We start from the raw sequence: 18348 nt of genomic DNA, 5'->3' as shown, positions 1-18348 counted from the left end.
ACCATCCCTAGAAGGCGTCATCCAATCAGACAAATAGACATATTAGCATACGGTAAATTTAAATCTTTCAACAGATCGCAGTACCAAATCCAACTCCCCAGCTGGTACATCAAACTACTACCAAAGAACCATCCCTGGAAGGCGTCATCCTCCACAATCAAAATTTCTTCCAAACACCGGTCCACGATATTTAAGGCTCGACGACGAGACTCCGACAATGTACTTTGCAGCCACCACTTAAAATCCTCCTCCTTGAAGCTCCAGATAGAATCTTCAATGAACCTGCTTTTATTTTGACTCTGAATTGGACCAGTCAGCGATAATTTAGTCAGATGCCATGCAGGGCTCACTCTGACTTGACAGTTTCTTGGATATTTTTCTTTCATTGCCAGTTCATGAAACCTTGAACTGGAGAATTTGACCTGGTTGCCCACAAGAACTGATCTGAGGAAAATAATTTACATACCGAAACGAGGAAAAGGATTGTCAATATCCATATGGCATCAGGTCATCAATACACAAACGAGTACCCTCGTGGTCCCCGCTATATCTCCTACTTACATCGCAGCTAGTCTCACTAACCAAAAAATAACATTAGAACCAAGTGGGACGACACTAAGATTAATCGTGATGATTCGTGGGTGCTCTCATGTACAAATATATGGGTGGCCCAGGGCTGCAGCCACTTCAATGAATACTCCAGTATGCAAGGACCAGGTTCCCGCAACAGAAACCTTGGCGTGGCATGTGAGGGGCATGTATTCATCTAAACTGCTGTTGAATTCGGGGGTGTGATGCCCCGTTCCATGTAATATGCCTTTTCCGCATCAGCCAACCTTGTTTGGAATATTCCCCATTCTTTTCTGCAGCGCTCTCTTACCTGTGGTGCACATCCAAGTTAAACAGTAAGAACCAATCCTTATACTGTGCAGCCCAAAATTCATGGACCAGTAGATGATGTCTTACCCCTTCCCACGGTGCTTTTCCATTATCTGATTTGCCCTGGTTCCCAAGTGAAGGAACTGCTTGATGAACAATCCATTGAGCATCAACAACTCCAATCTTCTCATGAGCTGGCTGTTTAATCAAAAATAAAATAAATGAGTTCCAGTGCATAGCTCAAAATAGTATTTAAAATGGAAGGCACGTTGATTAAGTTGGGAATCATGTAGTTATTGATTGATGCTGCTATCCTGAGAAGAAGGGGCTTGAACTGTGGCTAATCCTGGAATTAGAAAATAATTGTCGAGGTGAAGTATTATGCATGATAATGGCAGGGAATACCTCAACACATTTCCTAAGTGCAAAATCAAGACCCCATCCATGGACCAAGTCATTCTGCATAAAACAGTGCGTAAGCATATCACTTCAGAGAAACTACTGACTTAGACTGTAATGCCACTTCACCTGAATCATATGCCATACACAGCGCCATGCATTTCTAGAGAACACTGTTGCCATAATTTCAACAAATCTGCACATCAAAATTGAACATGATCGATAGTAATTGGGCAATGAGAAATGAATACACAACAAATGTTGGGCCTACGCTGCACATGGCGGGAGATGCGGATCAGTGCACCAGCCTGGTCTCTCCTCGGTTACTCTGTGTAAGGAAAAATATTAGTAAGAAAAATGACCTATCATTAATTATTGAACACAGAATATTGATTCCACAGCTTACTTATGGACTTCTCGGTCACCACGGCGCTTAGTCATTTGCCATGTTAGTCCTCTATCAGGTTGCAAACCAGGCTGAGAGATTTCCAACCCATGCTTTCTAACAAGCTCAATGTACCTGGAAAATAGAATGGTTATGATCTTGATCAAAATGAATACCAGCTGAGTCGAAAAAAAACAAGAATGTAAATATGTACTGCTTACTTCTCTGCATTGAAATGCTCAACACCAAGATCCTCATCCCAGATGAAAATGTAATCATATCTGGCAACAACATCAGGATGCAAAAATCGCTTTGCATACCACCTTAAATTAACAAGACATGCCCATCATCACATATTTTCCAGTCAAACATTACATTGAGAAGGGCCATGCAAAAGCACTGGAGTATATTAACAATAACATACCATTTAGTCTGCTTCATGACACTAACATGGATAGCTCTTTTAGACCACTCAAATTCATCCCATTCAGTAGTCCGGCCATCATAATGGAACAACATGATGGTGAATTTATCTGAAAACTATATGAGAAAATTATATGAGTTCAAAAGAAATGACCACAAGCTCATTTCAATTGAACTACAAGTTCACTTAGATGCATGATGAATACATCAGTTTCAGGGTTCAAATTTTGATCCACCAAGCTTCAGCAAGTAAGTTGCTAGTCTGTCAGTTACCTTTTTTACAGCAGCATCAATATTTGCCTTTTGCCCGATCCCAACAGTAAAAGTAACAAGGTACCTCGGCTCACTAGTAAGGTCCTGAGGAATAAATGTATTTTAGGAATGTAGATCATATGAAAGGCGTCAAGAAAACCTCCAATTGAAGGCAAAAATGAGAAATTACAACAGTAGCAACTACCAACCTCACTAGGATCACCCCATAATCTTCGGGGATAAAGATCTGTTTCAGACACAACAATGCCTGGTGGAAGTCTTTCAGCACCTTTTGGGTTTGTAGGAACATAAATCTGGACACAGAATTGTGCAATCCTTTTAAGAAAATTGGAAAGTAAAGAGCAGGAACCATATTATTAAGCTAAATATGTCAGATGTAGGACTGAATGTCAACAATCAATTGCTGGGCCACCAACTTCCATTGAAGGAAGACTGATTAACCTTCATCACATACAAAACACTCTACATTTACAAACCTGGCATGCTTTGGGAAGCTTAAAGTTTTATACAATGCATGAGAAACACAGTAGGAATACAAGTATATAACAGAGCAAACAAGTATGGACTACAAAATAACAAAATATGAAACCTCACTCAAGCATTGCCAATAAAACCTATAGAACATATGACGGTACTGAAAAATATGAAGTACTAGTGTGTCGAAGTACCTTGGGAATTTCACCAGAGTTTGAATCAGAATTGTTCTTTTTACGATTATTTGCAGATGCCCATGCATGATTCAACAATGTTTGGGTTGTGATGCCAGAGTTCCTATCTTCAATGTAGGAGATGATACTCGAAGGGAAGTGAAGCTGTGAGGCAGTCAATTCAGAATTTTCTTAACTCTAAACAAGGTAAATGAGAGAAGAAAACAAGAGGCCAATGGGCCACTTTACCTTGGTTATGTTGACTGTAGGGAAGGATATCCCAAACAGGTAGCCCAGCATGACACCGACAACTGCTGAAAATATGAGCCGCATGCCCTCATTTGACCTTGGCATGCTGCTGTTGGCATTAGATATACTCGTAGCTAAATCTACAGGTTAAACAAGAACTACTTAAAAGGATTTTGTAGATGCTGTACTAAACATACCTACGGCCAATGCCATTGGGAGGCTTCGCCATAGGAGCTGCGGAAGCTCTCCTTTTGGTGGCAGCACGAATTTATTTGCAGACAAGTACAAGCAGTACTGAGGAAATTTGATGCGCTGCAGCTGTCGACCCAAAAGGAGAAAAACGAGAACAAATCAGGGCATCTTGAGTAACACAAGGTGATCCGAACATTGCAAGAGAGCAAAGAACAATCAAGCAGATTATTTTCCCAGACGGAACAATCAAGCAGGCTACGATGCGCAAAAGCAAACATATTTTTCGTTTATTGTCAGCAATTCAGCGGGTGATCTCAAAACCTAAGCGACCCAGTCCAAGAAGAGACCGCGTTAAGACTTGAGACGACCCGGATGGAATCTCGCAGCAAAGATTTGAATTTGAATCCCGTCCCGGGGAAAGATTCGGATTTGCACGCGTCTAGACAGATTACGGAGCAGCGGAATCAACCCGGGCTTACCAATCAGACGAACGAATCCGCCGTGAGGCGGCTGGATCTCCGCTCCTCTCTCTCCACCGCAGAAGGGCGGCAAAGGCGCGACGACGAGGACGGGGATGGCTGCCCGCGGCAGGGCGTGTGGCAAGGAGGGCGGCGCGACAGCTTAGCTGGGGAGGATGCCCACGGCGCGGCGGAGGCGGACGGGCGAGGCGGCGGCGGCTGGCGGTGAGCGATGCGACGGAGTTGGGGGTGACTAGAGGAGGACTAGTAGTTTGCTACAGCGAGGACGGGGATGGGCAGTAATGGAATTGGGGATTGTTGGGGTGGGCAGCGCAGGATCTGGTTGCCCCACACATGGCAAGCAATCATTCACAAATCACCAGCAAGCCCAGCAGAGCTAAGACTGACTTCAAAAGGAGAAGTCAAATGCATTTTACCTCTCCACGGTCTACTGTTCACGCGAGGGAAACGCTCCAACAGTGGAGGCATAGGCGACATGCATTTTGCATCGGAGGAGAGAGGGAATGCAAATTGCATTCCCTCTCTCGTCGAAGGCATCTGCTCCGCCCCGCCGCGAAGCGCGCTGCTCCGCCCACCGGCCGCGCTATGCTCCGCCTCGCCGCGTCGCGCGCCACCGGATCTCGCCACGGGGCGACGGAGATGAAGCGCCGCCACCTCCCCCGGTCCTCGTCCTCCTCGCGCTCTCGCTCCTCGCCCTCCCCTCCCGCCGCCACGGGCGGAGGACGCCCCGGACGGCGGCCATGCCCGCCCGGCAGAGGAGGAGGAGGCGAGGCGCGGCCGCGGGCGCGGGCAGAGGAGGCCCTCAGCCTCGCCTTGGACGCCGCCATGCGAGCTCGTCGCAGATCGGCCGCCGTCCGCCGCGCGCCTCCCACGGCCCGGACCTCGAGCAGCCGAATCCGAGGGCTGCGCCTCTGCCACCGTGCCCGCGGCCGGCCGCCGTGCACGCCGTGGCTCGCAGTGGCCGCGCAGGCCTCCTTCGCCGCCGCCGCCGCGAGGGAGGGCCGCGGATCCGGCCGCCGGCGCCGACGAAGCGACGCAGGAGGAGGGCGGCGCGGTGGGGGAGGAAGTGGCGGGCCGGAGCAGGAAGGGGAAAGGGAGAGGAAGGGGGCGGGGCGGAGCAGGAAGGGGAGAAGGGACGAGGCGGAGCTCGCCGCGGCGCCGCGCCCGCATGCGCGCCATGGCCGGCGCGAGGGAGGGCGGAGGGCCGACGCGAGCTGGAGCAGAGCTCCAGGGCCGGTGGCCGCGAGCTCCTACGTCGGATGCGCGGATGATGGAGGGGAGGGAAGGGGCGGCGGCGGAAAAGAAGGGGAGGGACTGCGCCGGCGGCGGTTACAGGAGATGGAAGGGGCATCGCCGGCAACAGCTTGATTTGCATCTGCTTTGTTGGAGACGAGATTTTTTTTATCGTGCGATGCAAACACTGTAGACGAGGCAAAACGTCGATTGCCTCTCCTATTTTGCGTTGTGTTGTTGAAGTCAGCCTATCCCGGCTTACCAATATGCTTTCCAGCGGACTATTCTACGCCTTGGGTCACAGGAGACTGGGGCCGGCCGTGCCGCCTCTCCTCGCTGCCCCACGGTGTCCCCGTCCGGTGCTGTGGATTTTTTCCAAGATGCTTGGCTTCCAGAGTCGCATTGCATTAACTTAGAATTTGTAGGGTCACATGAGAGAAACAAAAAAAAGTTACATAGATATTCAGGTCAGTCTCAGTGGGAATTTTATGTGCACAGTTATCTAGACTGAGAACTAAATAACTGTGCCAGATGGATTTTGTGGTGATAAAACTCTTCTCACATTCCATGAAACTTCATCATTCTCTTTCCATGTCATGTTAGCAAAATTGATAATATTTAATATCATGAAACTCCCATTGAGACTGGCCTCATACTATTGCATAGTATTAAATTTCGAAAGAAATAAATCATGGCAACCACAAAAACTAGTATGAACAAATCTAACATACTAGAAAGCATACAAAATATAAAGATATCCTAAAATAAAAATACATGTTTAAAGAACACACCGTATCATAGTATATGTACTGAGTGTTACGGAGTGTTTGTAGATAAGAAAGGCTTGGTTGTAGTAGATACGTTGTCAATGACGACCCTCCGTAGCCATTGATGATGAAGGTGGCTACCCCATGTGGTCGGGGGATCGACTAGAAGACCTTGAGTGGTCGAGCAAATAGGTCCCTAAAAATTTATTCATCTTCGTTCAGTGCAGGATCTCAAAGACAAAGGGTTCTCAAAGGCGAAGGGTTCTCAAGATTTGTTCTCCTGTTCGCTAGTGCACGCTAGCGGCGGCGGCACTCTATTTTGATTAGATGTGTTTTTGGGGACGATGGGTCGTATATATAGGGAAGCCGCACAATATCGTGTCACAATCACAATTCAAATTGATTATATTTCCTAATCACTTATAGCCCAAGTCACTAATAAAAAGTAAAAACACAAAAGAAATCCACACCCCCTAAACACGAGGGATCGGACTTCGGCGGGCCATTTACATAGGTACCATACCGCGTTCGATGAGGCAAGGAGTGGCGTGTTTGCGTGGTCTTTTTCTTCTCTTCCCCGTTGCATAGCTTAGAGGATGGCTCCATATTTTCATTGGTTATCTTATCAACTAGTAGGGTGGGACTGCAAACCTGCACCACTTTCTCATGCATACATAGGTTTATTGGAATTTTAAATTTGCTAATGGACAAAGCCCAAAATTGCATCAAATATTCAGTATAGAAAATTCAATAGAAAATTACATACATTCATGATAGTAAATGTTAAGGATAAGATGCATGTGAGATTTTTTAAATCATATGATTCTAAAATATTGTATTTTATTCCATTCAGCCACTATAAAAACATAGCGACAGAAAAGTAGCATATCATCTATCATGCAGCACGATTTCACATTGAGCTGATTAGTACAAGTCTGCAAAGTAGTCTGGACTAAGGTTAAGCAATATAGCTCCAACATAAAATAAGTCATAACTTATGATTACTTGACTTTCATTGCTAAGTTATAACCTTAGCAAAGTTCAACAAAAAGATACTATCAATGGACAGACTGAGCCACCAAGATGTCGAGATTCATAAAGTCAATACATTCTTGTTTCTTGTTGTCGATAGGCACGTTCCCTACCACTAAAAAAATAGTGGCGAATAAATCCTGAAATAAAATTATTAGGAAAATGCAAGTATCCATGTTGAGTAAAGACTCCAACTCTAGTGAACAGGCTCCACTATATGAAATTATTATTTTGTTTGGATAAAATTTTGACTAACAATTATTCCCTATAAATGTGTCCTTTTATGATACAAACCTTTCACTCATTTTGCATTGAATGTACAAACACCAATTTTGTATTCCAAAAGTTATGTAAGATAAACTATGATCTACATTTAGGTTGTATGCAATGTGATTTTCAATCTTTTTTTCATGTGTTCTATCACAGGAGTGCTTATTAATTTGGCAAAATAGCCAAAATCATCCTTGAACTATGGGACTTGGCTTATCCCTGAACTATGAAAATATCCAATTTAATTCCTGAACTATCCTAACTGGCCTAATTTCATCCCTTGAATCTGTCGTGGCACACCACGTAGGCTCCTCCTATCACCGCTCAGTCTGCTTACGGTGGGAAATACATTTTTTACCCTCCATCCATAGAGCAGATTTAACATGAGTAGCTTCCAGCCCACATCCAGCCGATCGCTCCCTCCTCACCTAGGTCGTCGCCCCTCCTAGTTAGCGCAGGTCATCAATGGCAGGGGAGGGAGCGGCTCGATGCGGGCTAGAAGCTGACTGTGTTAAACCTGCTCTATGGATGGAGGGGAAAAAAGGATATTTCACACTCCAAACTGATTGAGTGGTGACTGGAGTAGCCTACGTCGCGGGCCACATCACATCAAGGACGTAGTTGAGCCTGTTATGATAGTTCAATGACTAAATTTGACATTTTCATAGTTCAGGGACCAAATTGAGTCGAGCCCCATAGTTTAGGGATGATTTTGACTATTAATTTCAATTGCTTTCTTGTTGTCCCATTTGCCATGAAAAATCTGACTCAAATGAAAAAAAAAATCACGTAGCTTTTGTTTTGCATAAAAATATGTTACATTATGTGTCATATTTTCACTATCTCGAGAGATTTCACTACATTCTATGTCGAGTTATACTATATGAGACCTTTCAAACAAAATTATTATTAGATACACATGCCTAATGAACTTTTCTCGTCTTGCCTGCCCATAGCCCCTAAAAGTGCATCTAGGCTCCTAAATTGATTTTGGTGATTCTTGACAATCATGATTTGGGATATGATGCTTTCAATAAGATGTGTGTAGGAATAAATGAAAATAATCAAGAAGAAAATGAAAGGAAGGCCCCCAATTCAAATTCAATATATGGTGGATCCTATCAGAGTTTTAATTCTAATTTTCGGTTTGAAATTGAGTATAGGACCACCGTACTATCAAGGGGGATGCGTTCAATTGATTTAGGTCATTAAAGTGCTTCATTTGAGATGAATTTTACACTTGAGAGACACTTGTTTCACTCAAAAACACAAAGTTTCTGCACTGGCCGGATGATTCGGCCATAGGCCGGATGATCCGGCCTACCAGCCTGTTCGGCACTGTCTACGCCCGGATGATCCGACCCTAGGCCGGATGATCCGGCCCATGCGCCCGAAACACTCTGTCCAATTCCGGATGATCCGGCCCTTCCCCAGATGATCCGGACCTGGAACTTTCTGGACATTTCTTTTCCTTCTAAAATAAAAGAATTTTGAGTGAGACCAGATGATCCGGACCTATGCCGGATGATCCGGACCTGGGAGTTTTTGAGTGTGTTTTAGCCTATTCTGTTACCTACCCGGACGATCCGAGGTTACACCAGATGATCCGGAACTCTCAGAAAACACACATAATGGTCACCTGCGGGGGTGGGGCTATAAATACCCCTTCACCCCCTCATTTACCTCTCTCTTCTCCCCCGACCAACCCAGCTCCAAAAGCACTCATTCCCCCACTCTCCTCCATCCAAAAGCTAGATTCTTGCAAGGATTCACCTAGGGATTAAGAGGAAGTGAGATTTGGGAGTTGGTTTGTGAGCATCTCACGAGCTTTCACTTGTTTATCTCAAGAAGCACTTGAAGCAACCTCGACTCATCGATTCATGTTCTTTACTCTTGGAGCTTTGCTCCTAGATAGTTAGAGGTGCCGGTGAGCTCCCATTCCTTTGTGGTTGAGCCTCCGGAAGTTTGTATTTCCCCCACTCTTCGTGAGAACAATAGTAAGTGACTCAATCCTCCTACGTGATTGATTGGGCAAGGAAAAAGGATTATAGGGCAACCCTGCTCTTTGTGAGCCTCTCAACGGAGACGTAGCTCCTTCGTGGAGTGAACTTCGAGATAAATCTTGTGTCTCCTTTACTTTTGTTCTTCATATTGTTCTTCATATAGTTCTTGAGCTCATTTTGGTCCGATGTACTTTTTAGTAGCATATGTCTTGTGTAGAACTTGTCTGCAGTCTTGATTACTTCATTTGTCAACTTTCTATGCAAAGGGATTCATCAAAAACTAAGTAGATATCAAATCTCGTACAAGATTCCTTTCGCCTACCGGATCATCCGACCCTACGTAGGATCATCCGGACCTGGAAAGTCCAGAAGATCCGACATAAGGCCGGATCATCCGAGCCTGACGTTTTTTACTGCCAAGTTTTTAAGGAATTTTTTGAACAGGCCCATTCACCCCCTCTAGGCCTAGTGTCGATTCTTTCAATTGGTATCAGAGCCTAATCTCTTGATTAACACTTAATCACTAAGGGAAAAGCACTATGGCCGGTGGTAAGGATGAAAGTGTTGGTGGCACCTCCTCTACCTTCGAAGTCAATGATAGTGACTTTGAAGTGAGCGATGCTGAAGAAGAAATGAAAGAAGAAGAGAGGATGATCAAGCGAAAAGAAAAAGGTTAAGAAGAAAATGAATGAAAGACTTGAGAAGAAGGCTCAGATGCTTTTCGAAGAGAAGATGAGATTGGAGAAAGAAAAGAAGATTCAACAAGGATATAACTCTATATCTCATGCATATGAGACTTCACAATCCTCTAACTCTTCCAATATTTCTTTCTCTACCGTTCCAATGGGCAAACCTCCTACATTTGATGGAACCGACTATGCTCGTTGGAGCGAAGATATGCAAGTGCATTTATATGGACTTAACCCACATCTTTGGACGGTTGTGTGTGTAGGTGTGCCTCAACTTGGAGAAGATGAAGTGGCTACTCCGGAATATGAACATGACATGTTTCGCAATGCTCAAGCCGTGAGAGTCATTAGAAGTTCCCTTTGCACAATGGAGTACAACAAAGTTAGAGGCATTGCTAGTGCAAAGGAGATTTGGGACACCCTCAAGATGTCACATGAAGGAAATGAAGAAGTTAAGGAGGGAAAGATGGATCTTCTCCAAGGAGAGTTGGCAGCATTTGTCATGAAGAAGGATGAAACCGTCCAACAAATGCATGATAGGCTCACCCTTCTTGTCACCGATATCAAGGCTCTTGGTAGTAAGGATTGGGATGATTTCAAGGTCACAAAGAAGATGCTTAGAGCTTATGCACCCAAGAATCCTATGTTGGCAACCTTCATTAGAGGCAAAGAAGGTTATAAGAAGATGAAGCCAACCAACTTGTTGAACACATTGCAATTTCATGAGATGAATGCCCTAGATGTTGCCAAGTCAATTGCTAAAGAAAAAGTCAAGACTATTGCTCTCAAGGCCGGACCAAGCAAGACGGTAGAAATAAATGAGAAGCAAACAAAGTAAAAGAAGAAAGTTGAGTCAAGTGATGGAGAAAGCACCGATGAGGAACTCGCCTTGACGGTGAAGAACTTCAAGAGGTTCATGAAGAAGAGAAACGTCAAGAAAGGAACCTCACAAAGAAGATGCTACATGTGTGGTGAAAAAAATCACTTCATAGCGGATTGTCCTCAAAACAACAACAATAAAGATGAAGACAAGAAGTACAAGGACAAGGGCAAGGACTAGAGCTATGACAAGGAGAAGAGGTACAAGGAGAAGAGCAAGGAGTACAAGAAGAAGAATGGCAAGGCTCATGTTGGTGAAGGATGGGAGTCAAGTGACGACTCCGACAATGAAGGCACGACATCACTTGCCTTGTTCACTACTTCATCAACACCAAGGCTCTTCAACAACCTCTCCGATGATGAAGATGATCACCCCATGTGCCTCATGGCTAAGGAGGATAAGATATCAAACTATTCAAACCCTCCATCCTCTCCTACCTCTACATCTAGTGAAGTAGAAGATGACTTAGATAAAGAGGAGGCCCAACACAAAGAAAACATGATAAAGAAGTTTGGCAAAGAAGGTTATAAACAAATTAAAAAGCTTGTGGAGAAATTAGAGAAAAAAAAGAGATTCTTAGAGAGAAAGAAGACTTGCTCGTCCTTGAGAAGGAGAGAAACCTGTCTCTAGAAGAATCTTTAGCTAAGGAAAAAGGTAAGATTGAGAAGTTGACAATGGACTTGTCTCTTGCCAATGACTCAAATGTGAGGATGTCAAAGGATCATACCTTAGCAAAGGACTCACTAGCTAGCCTAAAGAATGTTCATAGCGAACTTCAAGAGAGGCATTCACGCCTTAAAGATATAAACAAAGATCTTGAAGTAAGCTATAATATTCTTAGGGAGGGCACCAAATCTAGTTCCAAGGCTAATCTTGACTCTAATGTCTCCGCTAGCAAAGGGTGCTAAAAATGTAGTAATCATGATATAAATGCTTGTGTTACTAACCTTTCTAAGCTAGAAGAAGCAATCAAGGGCAAGGATGATCAAATCCACAAGTTGAACATGCTACTTGGTAAGGGAAATCTTAAGCCAAAGAGTGACTTTAAGTCACACCCGGCTTATGATACGGCTAGAAGGTTTCCAAGCATTGGTGATGGACTTGGCCTTACAAGAGGAAACAAGATAAATGGTACTAAGATTGTGAATGGCCAAGCTATCCCACTTTGGAAGAAAAGAGCCAATCTTGAGGATTTTATGACCATGGCTCACAATGGCACAAAGATGAGTGTTCACCATGGTAAGAAAAAGGTTGAAGCCACAACAAAGGTCAACACAAGCAACAAGAAGATGCCATCTCCCATATCATGCAACTACACCATCGACTACACGGTTGTGATTCAAAATGGGAAGATGGTGGTCAAGTACATTGGTGCTCACACTAGAAAGTTGAGGAGTGTGTGGGTACCCAAGATGGCTTATTCTAACCTCCAAGGACCCAAATAAGTTTGGGTACCTAAAACTTGAGCCTAAATTTGTAGGCATACTCCTCCGGTGGAAGCGCATGGTTGATTGATAGTGGATGTTCAAATCATATGACCGGGGAGAAGGACTTGTTCACTTCTTTGGAAACAGATGACATACCCAAAGAAACTATTGTCTTTGGAGACAATAGAAAAGGAGCAGTAATTGGTTTGGGTAAAATCGTTCTCACTTACAATAATTCAATTAATAATGTTTATTGGGTTGAAAAATTGGGATACAATTTGTTGTCCGTCTCACAATTTTGTTTGATGGGCTACAATTGTCTCTTTACTAATGAGGGTGTGACCGTTACTAGAAGGAAGGATTCCTCTATTGCTTTTACGGGTCTTTTAAAGGGCAAAGTCTATATTGTTGATTTCTCTAAGGGGAAGATTGAGTCCAAGACTTGTTTAGTGGCAAAATTCGACTTGGGTTGGCTTTGGCATCGCCGACTAGCCCATGTTGGCATGAGAAACTTGGCCAAACTTCAAAAGGACGGGCATGTTGGTGTTTACCACCAAGCCTGCTTAGGGATACCCTTAGTAGTAAGGTTTGTAGGTAGGGATCGACGGCTTTAGAACTCGATGGTACAAGGAACACAAAAATTTAGACAAGTTCGGGCCGCGAGTTTGCGTAATACCCTACGTCCTGTGTGGTTTGTATTGCCTTAGGTGTTGATGATTGTTTGGAGGGGGGTCCCTGCCCGCCCTTATATATCCGGGGGGATAGGGTTACATGGAAAGTCCTAGCCGAGTACAGTTGGAGTCCTACTACAACACAGTCGGGTAGTTTCCTTTGTACTGCAGCAGTTCTGCGCCTATTCGAGTAGTTACAAAAGAGGTAAGGTACATCCATGAACTATCCCTTACTCTAGAACATTCTATGTCTATAAGCAGTCCCGCTGCCCCGGGTCTGACAAGCCCCCGAGCTCTTCGTAGCCGAGTCCTGCAGGCGTCGAGTACTTGGCAGGGCGTCTTCGAGTTCTTCAAGTAATCAGAACCTCCTCCTGGTTGCTTCTGGTCTTTCCTTCAAATACATCAAGTAGTCCTTCAAGTACTTCCAATTGCTTCGAGGCTGTGAGGTGCTCAAGCCCCGAAATTTTGATCATATATGGTGTGCGAAGTACTCGCGCTCCATAAGGAGTAGCCCCCGAGCCTTTGGTTGAATCGCAGAATCAGGCTGAGGGTCACTTCAATCTTTTTCCTTCTTTATTTTCCAAAAAAATTGAAAAATAAATCTATGGTGCCTATATCCAGGAGCCCCCGAGCCTTAAATCAAAATCCCTTTTGCTGCGAGTAGCCCCCAAGCGTAGATTTGGAATTAAGGATTTAAGTCGTGGCATCAGATTTTATCCTTTAGATTATTTGCAGGATTCATCAGATCCGGAATCCGAAAAGACCTCTTTTTCGGGTAAAATCCCAGAAAAATGATACAATTGGATCCGCCACACTGATTGCACCCGAAATAACTTCAGGAATTAAACCCGGGATGTACGGCTCTTTATTCAATACTCATGTGGGACGTTACTGTTTGGAGAATCTGCATTATTGCATCTTTTGACTACGTCCGTGAATGCTGCCATGAATGCGTCCGTGAAATGTGCATTATTGATTCACGGGTTCTCATTAGTAAGCCCCCTTGTGGCTATAAAAAGCAGGGAAGAGGCTCTTAGCAGAAGCACCGAAGTGTAGCAGCCATGGCCTTTGCTTGGTGTTCTTGCTCTCGCCCTCCTGAGATTTGTGTAGTTCTTCCCAGCAAAAGATGCTAGAAGTGAACTTGCGAGTAGCAAGAGAAGTCTCTGCTGCCTCCTCCTGCATCCCCAATGCTCTCATCGGATCCATGCTGGACATCATGTCCTTTCATATTCCAATGAGGCAGGTTTGGGGTTACTGGATTGAGTCTTGTTGTGTCACATCCTTGGGGTTGCCTGTTTCTAGGTGCCCAAGAACTGCATCTCTGGTAGGGAGACTTAATCTTGTTACAAAGTGGTCAGAGAGATGGAGAAATTTCTCTGCAAGATGCTACAAGAGGACTTGCGAGGTGATTGCTATAATCTGCCTCATGCTCGTGAAACTTTTCTCCCAGAATACGAGTATCATTATTCCCTAAATGGGAATAACAAGTTTGTACTTTGTCACGGCCTCGTGTCGATCTAGCTGCAACAGGCATCGACTAGAAGCTCTCAAGAGATCTAGGTATTTATGCATGCAAGCCCGAGTCATTTGTAAAAATAGAAAGAAGTACTCGAGTTGTAATATCGAGTAGTTGTACTGAGTCGAGTACTTTTCCTTAGTCTGGAATGTAATCCCATGTATGGAAAGGAATGTCGAGTAGTCGACTAGGGATGTGAGTGTTTTCTTTTCCAGAATGTAATCTTAGAAAAAGGAATGTCTCTTTTAAATCCCGTTTTTTCCACGATTTACAACGGACTGTTGGCCTGTTGGGTGTTTTTACCATGTTTGCCACCGTCATTATAAAATAAAAAGGTGACTTAGGTTTTACCCCACCGGCCGCCACTAGTTTTTACTGCTTTAGATCTGTCTTTTCCGCTCTCAAGCTCCCAGATCCAAAGTTCATGTTCCTTGTCATTCCCCATACTCCTCTTAGGGTTTCCACCAGTTTATGCGTGTGAAGCGATCCGTAGACTTCCGGATGGCACCTAAGAAAATGACCAAGGGGAAGGGTGCGGCTGCGGAGCCAACCCGCGATGAGGAGTGGAACACCAGTAAGTGTTCCCAATCTGATTTGGAATCTCTAGTGTTGCATGGTCTTTTAGTTCCCAGATCTGTTATCCAATGGCATCCTGCCTTGGGTTCGGATCATCCGTATGAGAATACGGGGGAAGTTGTTGCTTTCACCTCATACTTGGAACGAGGATTGGGGTTTCCTTGTTCTTTTTTCTTTTTTGGACTCCTGCGCTACTACAGGATCCAGTTGTATCATCTGACCCCAAATTCCTTTGTTCATATGTCCATCTTCGTGCATTTATGCGAAGCTTTTCTGGGCATTGAGCCCCATTTTGAACTCTTCCGCTACCTTTTCCATTTGAATCCGCAGCCCGACTCCTTTGTTTTAGATGTAGTAGGAGGTGCGGGTCTCCAACTTAGGCAATGGAAAGATAGAGAATATATTTCTTATAAACTTAGCAATAAAGTAATCGAGTGGAAGCCCAAGTGGTTCTTTATCGAGAACCGATTAGGAAGCTTTACATCAATTACTCCAGATGCTCCAATTCAGTGGCCTGAATGGAATAAAAAACTAGTCGACGAGAGTCAGATCCCCCAACTTCTCGAGCGAATTGCCGTTCTAAGGCAAAATATGTTGACTGGGGAAGCAGTCATGTTTGACTGGATGAAGCGAAGGATCCAGCCATTACAGGCTCGGGAATCGCTTGGATTTCAGTACCAAGGGACAACTGATCCATCGAGATACTCGGAGGAAGAGATCTCGAATGATGTAGTTTTTAGTCGAGTACAACGACTTCTGAAGAATGTAAAAAAAATCCCAGTTGTTCCTGGTACATTTTCTGCTGTGAATCCTCCAAAGCAGGTACTTGATAAGAGTAGTCGATTCATAGAAAATCATGTACTTTACCATAGTGTCAATCTGATAGGATTTGCTTTCTGTAGGAGGACATGGATCATTTTAAGAGTAGTCCTTCGCTACCAGGCATTTATTCGCTCTTTTGTTCTTCCAATTTCCTCAATCTGTTAATCAAATCTTAGTATGCTCATATGAGATTTCATATGAACAGTACTGATGTCCAGACTTGATTATGCAGATGAGATAGTGTCTGGAGAAAGGAGTGATGAGGAGCACAGCCCCACTCCAAGTGCTGATGCCCAGACCGAGCGCCTGAGGAGTACTCGGTCAGTGGCGAGGAAGCGTAGCAGCTCCTCCAAAACTACTAGCGACAGGTGAATAGCTAGTTATATTTGCAATCGAGTACTTTCTAGTTGTCGATTTGCAAGTTTTGATTTGTGTTTTTGCTTTTCTAAGTCCGGCGGCTAAGATGCCACGGACCTCATTATCTGGGGATGATACTGCGGTGGTACAAACTGTCCCCTCCACCACAGTGGACCTATTAAGTGGGAGCGGGACTACTCCTTCAGCGAGTAGTTTTGATATAAATAAAACTGTCGATGCGGGTAAGCTGGCCGTGATTATGAAGCTTGCCCGCAAATTTGGCGTCAAGGGGTTTGCCCTCATAAGAGCTCCTGCGTAAGTTCTTTAGAACTTGTATATGTAGGATCTGTTTTGAATCTAGTAGTTTGTAACTACTTTGTCTTTGCAGAGATGCGGTCCTAGGAGAGGACGTGGGGGCTGAGAGCCACTCGACTTCTCAGCTGGAGCTGGGCAAGCCCCCGAGTACTCTCGATATCAGTGCTCGTGATGCGGAGGCTATGGTCGACTCCATGCTTCTGGATTCTCCTTTACCCCATTCTAAGAGGGCCAACGAGGAGATCCCAGAAGGTGGTGGAAGTGTCAAGCTTCCGGAAGAAGGAGAAGGCGAGAAGCTTCCTGAGGGAGGCGATAATAAACAGCCTGCGGAGACCCCTGCAGGTAAGCTTGTAGTGCCTTGTAGGAAAAGTATCCTTTTATTTGCCCTTATTGTAATTTAAGTGGCATGTTCTTCCTTTAGATTCCCAAGTCACAGGGAATACTGTAGGAAAAATTGAAGAGGTGCCCAAGAGGGCTATTACAGAGGTGGTGGTGAGTGCTTCCCAGGTCACATCGGGAAGCAATTTGCCAAGAGAGAATGTGGAGCTAGCTGTCAAGCTGCTAGAAGTAAGTAGTTGAATACTTCGAGTACTTTTGGAGTAGATCGATTAGTATTCTGATCTTTTTGTTTTACAGGAAGCACTGGGACGAATGAGTGTCCAGTTTCCAGATGAGACAGAGCTAAATGCTCTCAAAGAGAGGGTTAAAACGCTCTCGTCTGAGAAGACTGCTCTTTAGGGGAAGCTGAAGAAGCTTTCCCAATCTAAAAAAGGTTAGTCGTTAGCATTTAATATGCACTCAACTAGTAGATCTGCTTAGTGTTTATAAGATTTTCTTTCCATTGAGTACACAGCTTGTGCCAAATCTTTAGAGATTCAGGAAAGCTTGGTACTGGATTTAAAGATTCTTATGTACCACAACGCAGATGAAATAGAGAGGCTTAAAAAGATCAAGGAGGTCTTTGACCGTGAGGCGGCGACGGTGCTGCAACAACTCAAGACTTTATCAGAGTCTCGAGACTCGATGCAGCGAGAACTCATGGAGCTGAGAGAAGTCAGAGATGCCGCCCTGGAGGTGATGGAGGCCATGGATATCCCACAAGAAGATGGGGACGAATCGCTCACACTGGCTAGGAGGCTTCGCAGGGTGCCTGGAGCCTTCGAGAGGTTCGTCTCCGACATCACCCGTCAGTACGTAGGTCACGTGCTTGGGCTGGTGAAGTCTTATTGGCCAACCACTCGTCTGGACGCCCTTGGACAAGGTGCCAAGGCTGACTGTACGGAAGATCAGTTCCGTGAGTATTTGGCGGAAACCTCCGGGGTGGCTGATCAGATTGTAGAAGCCTTGAGTAGGGCAGAGTCTCCTTAAGCTTGTCTTGTAATTGAATTGGCATGTGAGCCAGAAGTACTTTAAACAAATGTTAGATATTTGTGTAATGTTAAATACTTGGAGGTAGGATTATGGAGTCCTTTGTTGTGTCGAGTAGCTGCACTCGAGGGTCCTGAGTGTAGGCGACATCGTACCCACTCAGTTATAACAGTAGATACGATGCATTGTATCCGTAAGTGCCACGGGAGGCATTCTCGAATAGAATCGAATCTGTATGGTTCTGAAACCATGGTGCTAACCGGTTAGGATTGAATCCCTCGGGATTAACCAAGTGGGAATAGCACTATGGGGGTGTTCAAAGCCGTAGCTTAGTATGGGTTTCCTTTTCAAAGGAAATGTTTTATTAGCGCGTAGCTATTGTGGACTTTGTTGTCCAAATCGGGGGGAGATCTCATTTAGAGTATCTAGGAGGTATAAGGGGTTTCTTGATAGATAAGAGGACAGTCAGCTCTCGACAACTACTTAGAGTACTAAG

At 44.6% G+C, this 18348-nt stretch overlaps 1 pseudogene; it reads right to left on the bottom strand.

Annotated features, from left to right (window-relative positions):
- Positions 1-409: 409 nt before the first annotated feature.
- LOC120699059 lies at positions 410-4225 on the bottom strand (annotated as a pseudogene).
- Positions 4226-18348: the final 14123 nt, after the last annotated feature.

This window comes from Panicum virgatum, chromosome 1K, assembly GCF_016808335.1.
Source record: "Panicum virgatum strain AP13 chromosome 1K, P.virgatum_v5, whole genome shotgun sequence".
Lineage (NCBI taxonomy): Eukaryota > Viridiplantae > Streptophyta > Magnoliopsida > Poales > Poaceae > Panicum > Panicum virgatum.
Note: the sequence above shows the minus strand (reverse complement) of the source record. Positions and strands in the feature narration are given on the sequence as shown.